This window comes from Zeugodacus cucurbitae, chromosome 5 (assembly GCF_028554725.1).
Source record: "Zeugodacus cucurbitae isolate PBARC_wt_2022May chromosome 5, idZeuCucr1.2, whole genome shotgun sequence".
NCBI classification, from domain to species: domain Eukaryota; kingdom Metazoa; phylum Arthropoda; class Insecta; order Diptera; family Tephritidae; genus Zeugodacus; species Zeugodacus cucurbitae.
The window spans coordinates 40,753,934-40,769,211 of record NC_071670.1 but is presented as its reverse complement, the minus strand read 5'-3'; the positions used below and the strand labels follow the sequence as shown (position 1 = coordinate 40,769,211).

The following is a 15,278-nucleotide window of genomic DNA, read 5'->3' as shown; positions in this document are numbered from 1 at the left end:
ACTAACTCGCTTGCATTTCATTTTATTATTGTTGTTGTTTTTTCTTTTTCATTTGCATTGCACTCTTTGGCTTTGTTGTGGCATATTTTGTCATTGATGGTGAGCTGTCGCCGTCGAATTGACTCAGCTCAGCTCACGTGTGGTGTATTTTTCCATATATTTACCATATTTGGGTGAATTTCCGTTGGTAGTTGGAAGCCTGAGTGCTTGGCCTCTGGCGCCTCTCGGTGGGTTGCAGTACCAGCACACACACACACACATCCATTCGGCACGCACACCATCGTGCATGTGGGTTTACTTCGTGCGCGTGTGTGTTGTGTGTTGGCGGCGATGTCTTGTTTGCTCGTACGCTCGTTGTTGTTTTCGTTTGTTGGGTGGATGGATGGATGGATGGCTTATTGTTGCTCGTATGTGCTATGCCCAGCCGCTGTTGTTGTGGCTGCTTCGATTGCCTTCTGCCTGTTCGGCGCTGTTGCCGCTGCTGCTTTGGCTCCAGTTGTATCCATCGTTTGGGTTGTTGTGCTCACACGTCTGGAGTGAGCGCTCATTACGTGTTTGACTCTGGTGGTGTACGTTTCGTTTTTACATGTTCAGGCGCGCGTTAGCTGCGATACGACTCGATACGTTCACTCGTCGTCAATTGATTGAATCCAATGCATAACAAAGCATTTTGTGCGGTAATTTTTGTGTGGAGTTTGAATTAAAAAAGTGCAGAAAAATTTGATTCTGTGTACTTTATGTTAAAAATTTTGCAATTAAAAGGAGAAATGAAGATTGTTTTTTTTGAGAAAAACATATTAAATGTGAATTTTGAAGCGCTGGCTAAAAGTGTTGAAGTGCCAGTAGACAAATAGACTGCAGATTTTTAAGAAAAAAGTGGAAAACTGTGTATGTGTGACTAATACGAATATTTAAAATAATATTATTAAAATATTATAATTATTCCGTGTTTTAAGAAAAAATTGAAAAAAAGTATTCAAGTTTAAATAAATAACGTGTATATTTTTGACGCTGATTCATAAATAAATTGGCTGGGAACTGCAGTAAACAGTGAATAAAATAGCCAATATTACTCAGCCAGTTAAACCATTTGAAAACTAACGACACAGCTGTGGCATTGAGCAGTGATTACAAGCCACTCAAAGTGAAGATTAAACAAAAAAGTTATTTATTTTTATAAAACAAAAACAACAACACAACAATTTAAATAAATATTGTGCAAAATATAATCCGTAACTAAGAAATTAAAAAGTGAAGAAAACAACAACAAATACAAAATTTATTTAAAAATAATGAAAACAAATATGTTGCAAAAGCACAAACGAGAGTGAAGTTCAATCTATCAATACAACAATATAAAATTATTTAAATGAAATACAACAATATAAAATTATTTAAAACAAATTTAACTCAATTTGAGAGTCAACTTCAATACAAAAATTGATATTAACAAAAGTACATACATATAAAGTGAAGTGTTTACTAAGAGTGCCGTGTAAATAAAGTTGCTAACTGTGCTTTAATTTCTTTAAAAATATTATAAATAAATTTTAAAAATATTGTGGCAAGTGAGAAAATTTAAATACGGATATTTTACACAATGGAGTACTATGCAGAGCACACATAAGCAGCGTTGAATCGATATGCTTCCTTATAACGGATAGCCTAGCATTAAGTTTCAGTAAGTAAAAAAGTATTACAATTAATACAAAAGAAACATCTTACAACTAGTTAGAGAAAAAAAATAATAACTCAACCTTTCAAAAAACAAAAACAAAAATATTAAATTTTTCTAAAGAAAAAAATATAAAAAAATCCATACAAGCACTACAAACCTGAAACACTAAAAACTTTTAAGTGGGCGCCGGCCCTCGTCCAATAACAATGTATGTATGTAGATTTGCGTTTTTAGGGTGCCTAAAACAGCATTTTAGTGTAGAGTAGAGCAGATTTTTCGTGTGGCAAGCACTTATATATGTAGAGTCTTGCAACATGAGTACATGGTACTTCAGAAAACTACATAGTATCATAAGTATGCAACAAGAGCCGCTGAAAGTGGCGAGTGAAGCACAACAACAAAAACAACATATATCTGTACAACAACAACAAGCACTTGTAATTAAATACGCACACCACGCATATCCATATCCAGGTCCAAATTGTTGCTGCGCTGATAAATACGCCGGGTCAGCGTGCATAGCTGACCTGCATTAATACGCGAGTGCAAGCAATGTGGCAACATACATACATATAGACACACATGCAACATATGTACATATGTATATAAATACCGTATGCAGGAGGCAGAAAGGCATGTCTTGTCTGTCCGCATAACAGTTGTTGTATGCTATAGCAACAACAAAAATTCGAAAGTAATCGAATTTTATCATGCTGCGTTTAATAAGAAAGCGCAGCAATTAATTTTTTGTTTGCGTGTAAAATGTGTCCACCTGCAATACAAAGTAGGGAAAACTGGAAATTAATTTTTTAAGTAAAAAATTAAAAATCTATGCGTTCAATATAACTGTAAATACGCAGTCATTAAAGTGTCTGCAACACTTTATCCATCTGCCAGACAAAAACCGTGCCAACGCTTGTGGCAGTAAACAGCTTCTTTCTACATTTGTAAATAACTATTTGAAAAAAAGTGAATAAACAATTTTATGCCAAAAATTGCATGCCACAAATTGGCCCTTAACGCTGTCAATTCACAAAATACAAAATGCAGTAAACACGTTGGCCTGTATTTGCCGTTATTCTTTGCAAACTTGCTGATTTTTTTTGTTCTTATTTGACTGTTTGCTTGCGAATCTACTTGCAACATATGCTGTGAGCATATAAAAAACAAACTACCGATGTATGCAATTATATCGGTATGTTGTTGTTGTCGCCACTGTTGTCAATGACTATCGTTTAAGCCTTTACCGCCTATGCCATGCTACATTATTGCTTTTTTGTTTTTTTTTTTTGTTTTTATTTATTTTTTTTTAGTTTTCTTGTCAGTTTATTTGCGTCAACACTACTGCGTCCTTTCATTGATTTTTGCTGTCAGTCTTCGTTTTTTGTGCTTTGCATTTTTGCACGTCTCCAATTTTTCGTTCATCTTTTAACCACATTTTCTCACTTTTTCTTCGCAACATTTGCTTGTTGCTATTGTCAGCAATCAGCAGCAGTCAACATTTGTCGCATTGTTTGTTGTAATTTTTGCATTTTTGTTGTGCTCCTCTCTCACTATTGTTATCATTATTTCTTGTTATTTACATTTTGTTCAGGCTCGAGTTGTGCTTTAACTTGTGTCTCAAACTTTCGTTATTTGCGTGTCTTCAGCATTCATCACATAATTTTGATTCAGAGCAACGAGTTTATTAAATACTGGGTTCAATATTTTTTTCAAAATTTCCGGTTTCTTGCGTGGGTTCATTTTAAAAAAGTACAATGAGGAAAATTCGAGCATGAAACTATATTTTATTTATAATGAGATTAAACTTGATTACAACCTCTAGTCTTTGGTGTTCGTTGTGTTTCTCTCTGATTATGAAGGCGTTGGGAACACTCAGAGTTCGACTCCCTTGTATATTTCTAATATTCTGTTCTTCAAGCCGCTGTACACGCTTCATACTCGACTCTCAATCGCGTACATGGGAGATTTGAAATTTTATTCAGCCAGCAGCTGTGAGCGCTCGTTACTCGACTCTCTGGCATGCGATTGTGACGCGAAGAGAATGACTTGCAAGAAACACACAGTTTCAGATTAAGATTCTCCACCACGGAGTCTTTTTGATACCCTCACCTGGGAACTACTTGAAGAAAGTTGAGATTCTAGCAATAAATATAGCCTATGTTACTAGTGGTAAATGTAGCTTTCCAATGGTGACAGAATTTTTGAAATCGGCACAGTAGTTTTTGTGTTTATTCATTACAAACATTCATACAAATCTTTCCTCTTTAGAATAGTAGTACAGATTACTTCATTTCAAGAAACAAGAGAGTCTAAAATTGATATCTATCACAATTACATCAATTCATCAGATCGTTCCGTCGCCAAATCAGTTATGAGAATTTCCCATTAAAGTGTTCTTGATATTCATTATTCAAATATTGTCATATTTGTGATCGGAAATCATTTTAATCTATGCTCCAGCACTCTCAAGATACATGATTAATGATAATTATGTGTTTTGAAAACATTGCTAGACACATTCTTTTTTAGAGACAATAGATCATAGTTTAAGAAGGTTGAAGTCCTTTTCATGCTTAAGAGCTAGTTGGTTGGTCTCTAGTTTGTTTCCAATCTACACTAAAATTGTTTTAAACTTTTCTGAAGAGGGATATTATATGAATATTTATACATTTCTACATATATATGTAAATTTAGACTTTTCTTTTACTGCATATGCTATATATTTCGTATCTTGACAGATTTGATGGATTATTTGGTAATCGTGCCCTCTGTAATAGATAAATTAAAGGATTAAATTTAAAAACGTCTGACTATTATCAATATTTTTAACACAAGCATGCAATATTTAAAGTGAAAACTCTAAAATCAGTAAAACAAAATATCGAATAAAACTTAAACCATCAAGATATGTTAAAAAAAATTATTTTTAATATATTTTTAAGTTCAGAAAAATGGAAAAAATAAAAATTTTATTTGTCATCTCTACCCAACACTTTTGTGCAGCGAAAAAAGAAACATATTTGATTATTTAAGTTTCTTTAATGAAGCTTTAGCAAATATGGATGCTCTATATGTAAATCACATTCGTACATATTAAGAAATGCAGACTATAAAGTGTGAACCTCTCAGAAGTAGACATAGTACTTACTTTTAATGTTGAGTTATAAAATTTTATAACCAAAATATTCTACAGAAATCAATAAAAATGTGTATTTCATGCTGTTTGAGCTACTGTTGCAACATGCTTACTACATACATACATATATGTACCAATGGAGATCGTATGCTTTGCTTATAACTGTAATAATACTTTTATATACATACATACATGCATAAGTTAATAAGTGTGTATGAGCTCATTGGTTTAAGACTTAAATTGATGGTCACATGCCAACTATTGAACACTGGACAATTATTACCAAAGCCCAACAAATGTTAATCTACATTAAATTGGCACAAGTCACTGGCATAATTAATTTTTATCTTTTGCTGGCAAACAAACAAAAGAAACTGAAGCGCCTGGCTGGCTGCCTGTCAGACGATGCGCAAATAGCGTGTAAGTCAAACGAGATCGGCTAAACGCCAGCGACAATTAATTGATATGCGTAGCAATGGGCTGTGTGCGAGTGAAATGGGCCAACTGCCACAATAAATTCAAATGAATTGGAATGATGCTACACAAATACCAAATTGGAATTGTGTGAATTAACGGCAGTAGTTTTGAGAATATATTTTTCTTTTCTTTCTAATAATTTTTTTTTTGTTTTATTTCGTGTTGTTATTGCCCTTGGTGCTGTACTGCTGTGGCGTTGGAATGGGTATTTTGTATCTAAATATATGCATAAATTAAAATGAAAATGGATTGCAGCACTTAATAGAGAATGGAGCTATATATCACATATTTATATACAAGCTCATATATACTAACATATATACATACAAACACACATATACATATGTATGTATATATGTATGCTAATGCCTCTAACAACACAAACGCTGTACCATTTGTGTTCGATTGCCGTAATGTTGCTTTTGTTGTTATTGTTGCTTTTATTTTGTGCTGCCTTTTAATGAATTTGACTTTCAACGCCATCGACCGTTACATTAAAAAGTCAAATTTGATGTCTACGATATGGTATTTGTATGTAAATATTGACTGAATTAACTGTATTGTATTTGTTGCTTTAATTGGTTTTCTTGCTGTCACAACTGACAGTTGTTTAAACAAATTGCGTATCATCAATAGTAAATAATATATGTATTCACGATTATAAGCATATATTTTGTTGTTGTTGTTGTTTTGGTACAGTTTAAGGCAGTTATCATCAACATTGACAATTGCCGTTGAACTTTACTTGCTGCTTGTCTGTAAGTAAATTGAAATTTTCTACTTCTTCCTCATTATTGATTTTATTTTACGAACGTGTAATAAGCACTTAACCACTGAGCACTGTTATCCTTTCACACTCCTTTACTTCGCTCACTGCCGCCAACACTACAGTTACTTGCCGTCAACTGTCATAATCAGTTGTGATCTGCTCATTTCCACTTTTGATTGCTTTGTTTATGCTCACTAAAATTAATGCGGAAAATGTTTATGACTGCGCCAATACCAACCGACACAACATTTTACATACTCATGTCACCAAGCACATTACACATACATACATATATGCAACCATATGCGGCATGCCTCTTTTCATAGTCTGTCATTCGGCGCTGTTTTTGTGACATTTTATAATCCTCTAGCACAAGAACAGGCGTTATTGCTCCTCATATGTATAGCTGTATATACTTTTATATGCGATATACTTAACATAAACCATGTGTATGTATGTCTTTATGCATATAAGTACTATAAGTATATGCTTGGCATCCTGTGTCTGCGGTGTGGTTGCCCTGTTGACAGCGGTAGCATTTTGATGCTGGTTTTGCAAAATGTCATTTCATGGCATTACGGCAGTTCAACTTTCCAACAATAAAAACAGCAACAGTACCAACATTCCATGCTATTATAATTATTCATTAACTACTTCGCTGCTGGCCCTGGCCTTCGTATATCACTTGGCACTTTTAAGGGACACAACATTATCGTAGTGGTACTTTGGGAGAGCAATTCACCGTATCCTTTCTGAATCCATGTATAGCTGGTACTATTTCAAAATTTAAATCTCATTGATTTTGTGAGTTGGAAGGCAGGAGTTTAAAAAAATATTTTTTAATTTTTCGAAATTTTTCCAAAATTTTATTTTTTCGAATTGACTGAATTAACACGCTTACATTTTTGAAAATTTATTCTTTTTTTAACTTTTTTTTTTTAATTTTTATTTTTTTAAATTTTGTTTAATTATAATTTTTCAAATATTTTCATATACATATTTATTTATCAAAAAATTAACGGTACTCATTTCTATAAAGATATGCAATCCACAATGGTTATGCGAGCGAAAAGGTCCATTCCATAAAAATATATATTTCACTTGAAATCTTCTCTAATGAGTTATAAATCATTAATATTTTTTACAAAACCGAAATTCTACCACAGACTGAACTGAAGTGGTAAGCAACAAAGATAAATACACTCAGATATTATTACTAAAGTTTTTGTCAGTCATCATATAAACACCAACTCGTAAAATTCGGAAAACCGAAACAAATCGAAATTTCACTTCCGATAACATATCCGATACATGAGCTGCGGGCCACTTTAACAATGCAAGTGCATACTAATAAATGCACACACATATAAAAACACTCATATGTGTGAGTATGCAGACAAGTGAAGCGCAAAATTTGTTTGCTTTATTTGTACATATGTATAGCTCGCCTCAAGACCGGATATTATATGCTGCGCGACATTAGTGTTTATCTTGACTTTCTTAAGGCAGCTGCGCGGCGCTAGTCCTATTCCTATTGCTGGTGGTGGTTTTCTTTGTAGATTGCTGTTGACACTCCACTCCGCACACTTGTTGTAAACGTCCGTCGCCCATTGTCGTTTGCCTGCAGACATTTAGCCACAAAGCATCTTCCGCGGTGACTCACCCACACCACCATACACCATAAGCGGCCGTCGAAAAGCTGACAGCGTTCAGCAGACCTGAAGGGTTGGTCGCTCAAAGTCTCGCTTTGTGGCGTAACTGCTGTGTGAGTTTGCCTTCATCACTTGGCGTGTGCAATTGTGTCATCATGGCACCAACACTAACTAGAGTTATGTAAGCGCCTGCCTGGTTCATGCTGCAGTGTCTTTGTGTAAAAAGCTCAGTGTCGCCGCCTGGTCTCCTTGTCGCCCAGACATCTTTTGACAAAGCTGGCGACAAGCCCAAGACAGTCAGCAGCACCACCACAGTCATGTATCTACTTGGGTAATAACATAAAAAGGATATTGTAGAACATTTTCATAAGCAAGTGGCAAGTGTTGGGCTGTCATGTCAGCGGTTCGTCGCGTTAGAGGGTGCGAAATTGCTGGCAGATATTTTGTCCGGAAGATGCATGCATTTATTATTTATGTAGTGCAGATATATTACTACATATGAGTATTTATATACACCTACGTACAAAAATATGTACATACTAGTTAGTTGATTGCCAATTGCTTTTATTTCTTTAAGAAAATTTGAAATTGTTTAAATTTTTCATTAGGGTTGTTGCATTATGTGACGAAACTGCTATAATTTTGAACTTCTTTTGACAACAAATTTTTTTAGAGGTGCTGTCAAATGTTTTTTTTAAGTTGTAATTAAAATTTTTAAGCGTTTTGAAATTAAAAAAAAAATAAAAAAATTTTAGATTTAAAAAAAATTTGAAATTTTTTAAAATTTTCAAAAACTTTAAAACTCATTTTAAAAGGAACTAAACTAGAACTTTGTTTATTTTTTCACTTCAAATCCTTTATATTTGAAAATAATTAAAATGTTTGAACGTTCCAAAAAAATTTAAAAATTTACAACTGTGATTAAAAATTCTCTCTGAAGCTTTGAAAAAAATATCAATAGTATCTCTCAAACAAAACAATATTTTTTTAGAAAATAAAATTCTTCTGACTCCCTTTTCCTTTTTCTCCGTACTTTTTTTGACGCTTTCAGCTATTATAAATATATTGAAACGCGCATGTGCTGCATTGCAAGTTGCACAACCAACCAACCAACAACTTACTAATCCGCTCTAAATTTTGTTACATCACTTTGCTTATTTAATTTCCATTGCATTTGCTGTGAACACATATTTATCCTATCAACTTTATTTTTAATTTACCTAAAATCGTTTTAATATAACAAATTGAACGCAGCTGACAGCCGAATGCGGCACTTCCACACACACCCCCTCCCTGCCGCTACCAAAACATAATCTAATTCCTAAAACATTTGCCTACACGCAATGGCATTATATATTTATTGGGTTGTATGTACAGTTCCCAGGAACCACCACCACCCACTAACCTCCGTGGCTTTAAAGCAATATGCAACCCTCATCACAGCACTCGCTTAACTAAAATTTGTAACATTTTGAACACTGCCGTTAGAGACTCACACTCCTTTTATTTTCCATTTCACTTCTTCGGTATGCTGAATTATTTTCGTATTTTTCGTTTATCCATTTCCTCGGCGACCACTTGAGCAATGTCCTTGCAGCCCTTTTCGTGTGCGCAACACACTCCAACTACAACAACTGTGTACTCATACATTTTGTGCGTTTATCCCGGCAGCTTTGTGCGGTGCTGTGTTTTACTTTGCACCACCCTCTCCGACTCGGCTAAGTCCGTTTGTCCGTGCACTTGTATTTTATATCCACAAAATGAGTCATGCAAAGTATCGCAACAATGTTGCCGACGTTAAGCTTTACACTTGCACACACACACACGCACACATACATATAACTTATAGCCTCACACCCTGTCATGCGTGTTGCTGTTGTTGTCGGCATTTTTGTTTATTCCCTTTTAGTTTATTTGTTTTGTTATTTCGTGTCATTCGAAAGCTTAGCGTGTAAACACCCAACGCAAAGCGTTCTTCCTTACTCGTTCACCAGCTGCTAACTCCCTGAGCGTGCACCTTGTGTGGGTGTTGGGGGTGCGACGGTTGTGTACTTCTTAGCCGGTCTCGTGCATTTATGCTAACCATTTTTGTGGCAAGTGAGTTGGCGAGTTGGAAGTAGTTGCTTATCGTCTTTTACTACTTTTCCATGCAATTTCGTTTGCGTTTGCGTTTGCTCAGTGTTTCTTTATTCAATAAAATACGAAATCAATAAAGTAACGCGAGCACTCACTGTTGTTTATTTGAATTTGTTAATATGTATATTTTAGTTTATGTCATGCCAGTAAGGAGAGGTATAAGTCATTAGAAAGCGTTGCTTACTTTACTTTGTATTTAGTTGAATGTATTTAGCTGATGGTTTAGCGTGACGCTATTCATGATGTACATACAATAAATTGTAATTAAGTTGTAAAACTAGATAGCAAGTAGCCTGGAGTGTTAAGTAAATAGTCATTTTCTATACTCTACTAATTCGTTTTGCATAGTTCTTTAAGCCCAAATCGATTTGGAGTTGCTTAGTACTCAAGTTGAATGAAGGAATTAAACAAAACCGAAGTCTAAACTTGTATAAGCGGTCATCGATTCGCCATTTTTCGACTCGATATCGTTGCACGCTACTCTCTTATCAAGAAACTTGCATGTGAAAGCAACAATAAAATTAACGAGTTGAATACAATGCAATAGAGAGAGAGGAGAGAGAGAGTAAAGTAAACAAGGTGCCAGTGTTGCCAGTCTATACAGCCAGTAACAGCTGTTACAAAGTGTTCGATTCGCTACTCTTTAACGCTCGGCGAACAGAATACACATATAATATTTTTTTTTATGTAGCATACGCAACTCAGTCAATATTTTACAATTTCGATTCGTAGTTCGATGAAGTAGCTTCTAGTATATATTTTTCAGACACTTAGAGGTTGTTTACGAGTGCAGTAGCCTTCGGTTTGTCGGGTAGTGTTAATATATAGAGTAATAGTAAAGTTCGTTAAAAATTTGCGCGAGTAAATTTCGAAGTATTTTATTCCATATTTTCTTTAAATATATTTTTCTCATAATTATTTTTGAAACTTTTAGATCAATATTGAATATCTAATGAATTCCATTTCGTTTCTTTTTTCAGTACTTCATCCTTGTATACCATTATGTGGCAATTAATTTAAGTTGTTCTTAATAAGGTGAGTCTTGAAAGTGAATATTATGCTATATTTTCTCTTAAAAAATGAAAATAAATTATACATACAGTGGAGCTTCTCTAACTCGAATGATTGATTTATGAACTCCATAAGTGTAAGTCCATATTTTTTGTTCGCCTCCATACGATATAGAAAGACTCTTTTAAAATTCTACCTCGATAGTAAAATTTTAAATTTTGTATTATTCCCTGATCGAAAAGTTCGATTTATGGAAGGACATTTGTATGAAATTTGACTTCTATTGCCATTTCAAGAGTTCGAGTTATGGTGAACTTCGTGTTAAGGAAGTTCGAGTTATGGAAGTTCCACTATATTTAAATATAGAAAATATTTGTGGTAATGAAGAACGACATAAGTCGAGTTAGGATAGAAATTTTATAGCCGGTTTTTTATTACGCCAATATGCTCTATATTTCAAATAAAATTTTTTGCATGTTAATTCTAAAGTCTCTATTCTACAATTTTTATTGAACAAAATTTTAAAATTTTAGACAAAATTGTTTATTAGTTCAAATTAGACAAATCACTCTTCCATGTAAGATAAATTTGACTTAAGTTAAACTTTTCATAATAACTCTATTGATACTTACATAAACAGTTATGAAGCTGATAACCTTCTACTTACTCTTGCTATCCTTTTAGTTAAATATTTTGTGTTCTAGTCACAGTCACCTTGCATTTTAACCCATTCTCACAGTAATATGTCGCATATATACACACATGTATGTTTGTATATTTCAATTGCTTGTGAAGCCATAATAATTAGTTATAATCGGCTTTTGTATATTCCAATTCCCTTTCAGCCATTGAGATACTTATGTAATAGAATCACTTAACAAACTATAAATTACATTCGAGTAATGCACTCTAATGCAAATGAATGTATGTATATATGCATATATGTTGTACATATGTATGTGTTTAATACATTTATGAATATTTAAATACCACTCGGGAAGCTTACACACACACACACTAGGACTACTTAACTTCAATTGTTACAGTGGCAAGTTTAAATGCATTTTGTTGCACATAAGTGCACCATAAATACAAAATTTGAGTGCGAGACACAAATGCAAGTAGTACACATATACAGTTATAAACTTGATACTTGAATGGAAGGATGTGTAGAGTTGTTAGTGTTAGTGGGTGGCAGTTTTTTTTGTATATACACTCCTTCTAATATTGACTATACATATAGCGGTATTCTATATAGTGCCACAAAATGTTGCATACAACTGTCATAAGTGGTTTAAGTGAAACTGTCGACCCGTCAACGAGACACACACCTTCCCACTGGAGCTGTACTCCTGACCCCACATATAGACATAAATGCTGCATTGTCAATGGTGAAATTCCCGGTTGATCTCTAACCGAATATTTGTGTATTTGACTGTCACTTTGCCAGACAGACAGACAGACAAAAGTGCAGTACAAAACTGTCATACGTTACTATTTTTTTGTTGTTGTTGTTGTTGTTGCAACTGCCTGTTACTGTGTTGTGGCTGTTAGTGTTACAGCTGCTACGGGTACTGCTGCCACTGCCACTGTTGCTGTTGTCACAGCTGATGTTGACAGTTATAAGGCAATGGTAACAATATTGGTTTTGTGTCAACTCGCATACTAGTCTATTTGAGTGTTTTGCATTCCCTAGTCGGCTTGGCAGCCGCCTCGCCGCGCGCACCACTTCGACTACTGACTTGTTGTCTATGTCATTGTATGACTTGTGTTTCGCTCTGCAGCGTTCATAGTACCATATGTATCTCTCTAATCGGATCACGCTGGCTCACATTTTTTTTGTTGTACCAACCAGTGTACTGCCAGAAAGGGTTGAACAACCCACATTGAGGTTGGTAACATAGAACAACAACAATAACAAAATAGCAAAAAAAATAAAAGAAAAATCACAAAAGCAACAAAAACAACAAAAAAAAACAGTAAACAGTAAAACAGTAAAACAATAGAAAAAGACGCTAAAAATGACTTATATTGTCCTACACAACAGCAGTTGGTAAAGCAAATTGACATGTGTTTGCATAACTGAATGCTGCTTCTTCTCTATTTGAGTGTCGGAGTGTGTGTGTGTGATTGCAGTGGAAATGCTCGTAAATAAATTAGTAAAGTTGTCGAATATAACTTTTCTAAAATATGCATGCCACATGCCACACATGAATTTTGTTGTTGCTGATTCGTTGGATTATTTGCTTTGGAAACTAGTTTCCGAGTGTTTTGTCCAAATTTGCTGAAAACTTTTAATAAATATAAATGATAACAGTATTATTTGAAAAAAAAAAGGAATATACATATATATATATATATGACGTATTAAAGCTTATGAAAATTTGCTGCCAATAATATGATTTTTTCATAATTTAAATTTTTTTTTTTTGGATTCTTGGATATTATTCTTTTTTTTATATTAATCTGAAAAATATCAATTTTATTTAAATTATTTTCCTAAATAACAAAAAAAAATTAATGCAAACCTAATACCTTATTTAGATGTATGTTTGCTTGCCACAACTAAATCCCTTGACCCACTTCTGGATTATAGTTTATTAGAACATATTTTCACATTAGCTATTATTCACTTTTTTTTGGCCAAAAGTTCAGCCTTCCTATTTATTACTAATACCAGTCAACCAAATATGTCTGTGTATTTGTGCAGCAATAAATTCGTTACAATCAATTTGCCAACAGTTGCCAGAGCTTTTGTCCTCCATTGCTCGATTCCAACACAGACTACACTAACAAAAGTCAAATCAAATAATATTTGCCGAGTATCAGCTGCAAAACGCTGACGCCACATGCTGTGACGAATTGAATTGAACTACTTTATGACACACGAACAAAGAAACAAACAAATAAGTGCATAAATAAAAGTTCAACTCATAAAGTGACGTCAGCTTTGCAGCAGTCCGCCTGGCCGTGCTATCTAGCATGATTGCTTTGCTGCCCATGGCGTAGGCGTAGAGAAAGATTTGTTTTCAGCCAGTTAGGCGCCCCCACCGGGCAGTCAGCAGCAACAGCAGCAGCAGCGACAACAGCAGCTGAGGCCAGAGGCGGCCCTGACACTGCCACTTATGTACTTGCTTCTAATAACTGTTTCTGCTGTCTTGTTACAGTTGTTGTTGTTGTTATCCAATCGTCCGCCCTTAGCATCAGCTTATTGCTGATTAAATGTCAAAATGTGATAAGCGCCAGCGCGGCGCCGCTGATTTTACAGCCTCAATTGTCGTTAACTCAGTTGTTGGGAGGTGCTGAGCGGGCCACCCCCTATGGTGACAGTGCTGAATGAGCTTGGCCTCAACATCCTTTCGTGCCATGTCAGCGGTGTCATATTCTTGCGCTAGTAGCTTATTTTGCTGCTTCTTAGCCTGACATTTGCCTTTTAAATTTGTGCCCTCTTAAGTTTTATTGTGTCTTTATATTAAATTTTTATTTGTAATTCTATCAAGTTTTAAAGGGCAGTTATTTAATTCTGGATCCGTGAAAATATCAAAATTTCATTTACATAAATTTGTTTTGGGGGTTCTTTCAGTCGGCTAATTTTCTGTAAGAGTATTTTATTCTTAATTTTTTTTCTGGAATCCATGCTGTAAGGTTAAAAATCTTATCGAACGCTAGCTGTAGAAGCTGCATGGAGGAGGATGAGGTGGAATCGTCTCATCACTTTCTTCTAGAATATCCCGCCTTTGCTGTTCAGGGCGCTTTGTCGACTCCTAAGTGTTAATCTAGGGGGATCCAGGCTCTACATGTGTTTCTCTTTGGAAAACAGCCTTACAACCTAACCTAACCTTATGTCAATTCTAGCTAATTCGATTAGTTCACTCTGGGATGATTAACAGTCTTCAACCTTTATGAAACTAAACCTAGATAGGCGAAGAGAGTGCTGGGATGTTTCCATCTCTCCTTTGTCCATACGACTTTGACAATTTTCTCCATGCTTTGAGAAATATGTTAGCGAACTCTAAAATGTCAAAATACATTCAGTTGGTAAACTGAAGACGGCTAAATAAATTAAAAAAAAATATAAAAAATAATTTTGATCACAAATAAATTATAGAATTAGGTCAATATGGCGCCAATAACTGCTTAAATTCTAAACTGATTCTAGATATGCATTTGTGAGCATTACCAGAGGCCAATGAACTACTTCTTACCGCACAAGCTTCTTAATCCACCCATAATATTTCATTTCACTGTATTATATAAGTATACAGCCCGATTTACGTAACACTACTTTCTTAAAGCAGTCTAGAGTTCATTGTGCGATTAGAACACACACAGTGATCGCTTAATATTAATAATCAACACCTACTTCCTTTTTTACCGAAAAAAAAATAATAATTGCATATTTTCTCACAGCTCTCT

The 15,278-nt window shown here is 34.6% G+C and overlaps 1 protein-coding gene across 5 annotated transcripts in view; it reads left to right on the top strand.

The window, feature by feature from the left end:
- LOC105214684 (irregular chiasm C-roughest protein) overlaps positions 1 to 15,278 on the top strand; it is a 236,208-nt gene that overhangs the window by 182,116 nt on the left and 38,814 nt on the right. For 4 of the 5 annotated variants that reach the window (XM_054231878.1, XM_054231880.1, XM_054231879.1 and 1 more), the window contains one exon: positions 10,832 to 10,886. The gene's annotated coding sequence lies outside the window, so the exon portion shown is untranslated. Of the gene's footprint in view, positions 1 to 542; positions 1,682 to 10,831; positions 10,887 to 15,278 lie in introns of those variants that run through there. The other variant, XM_054231881.1, reaches the window with a different exon arrangement.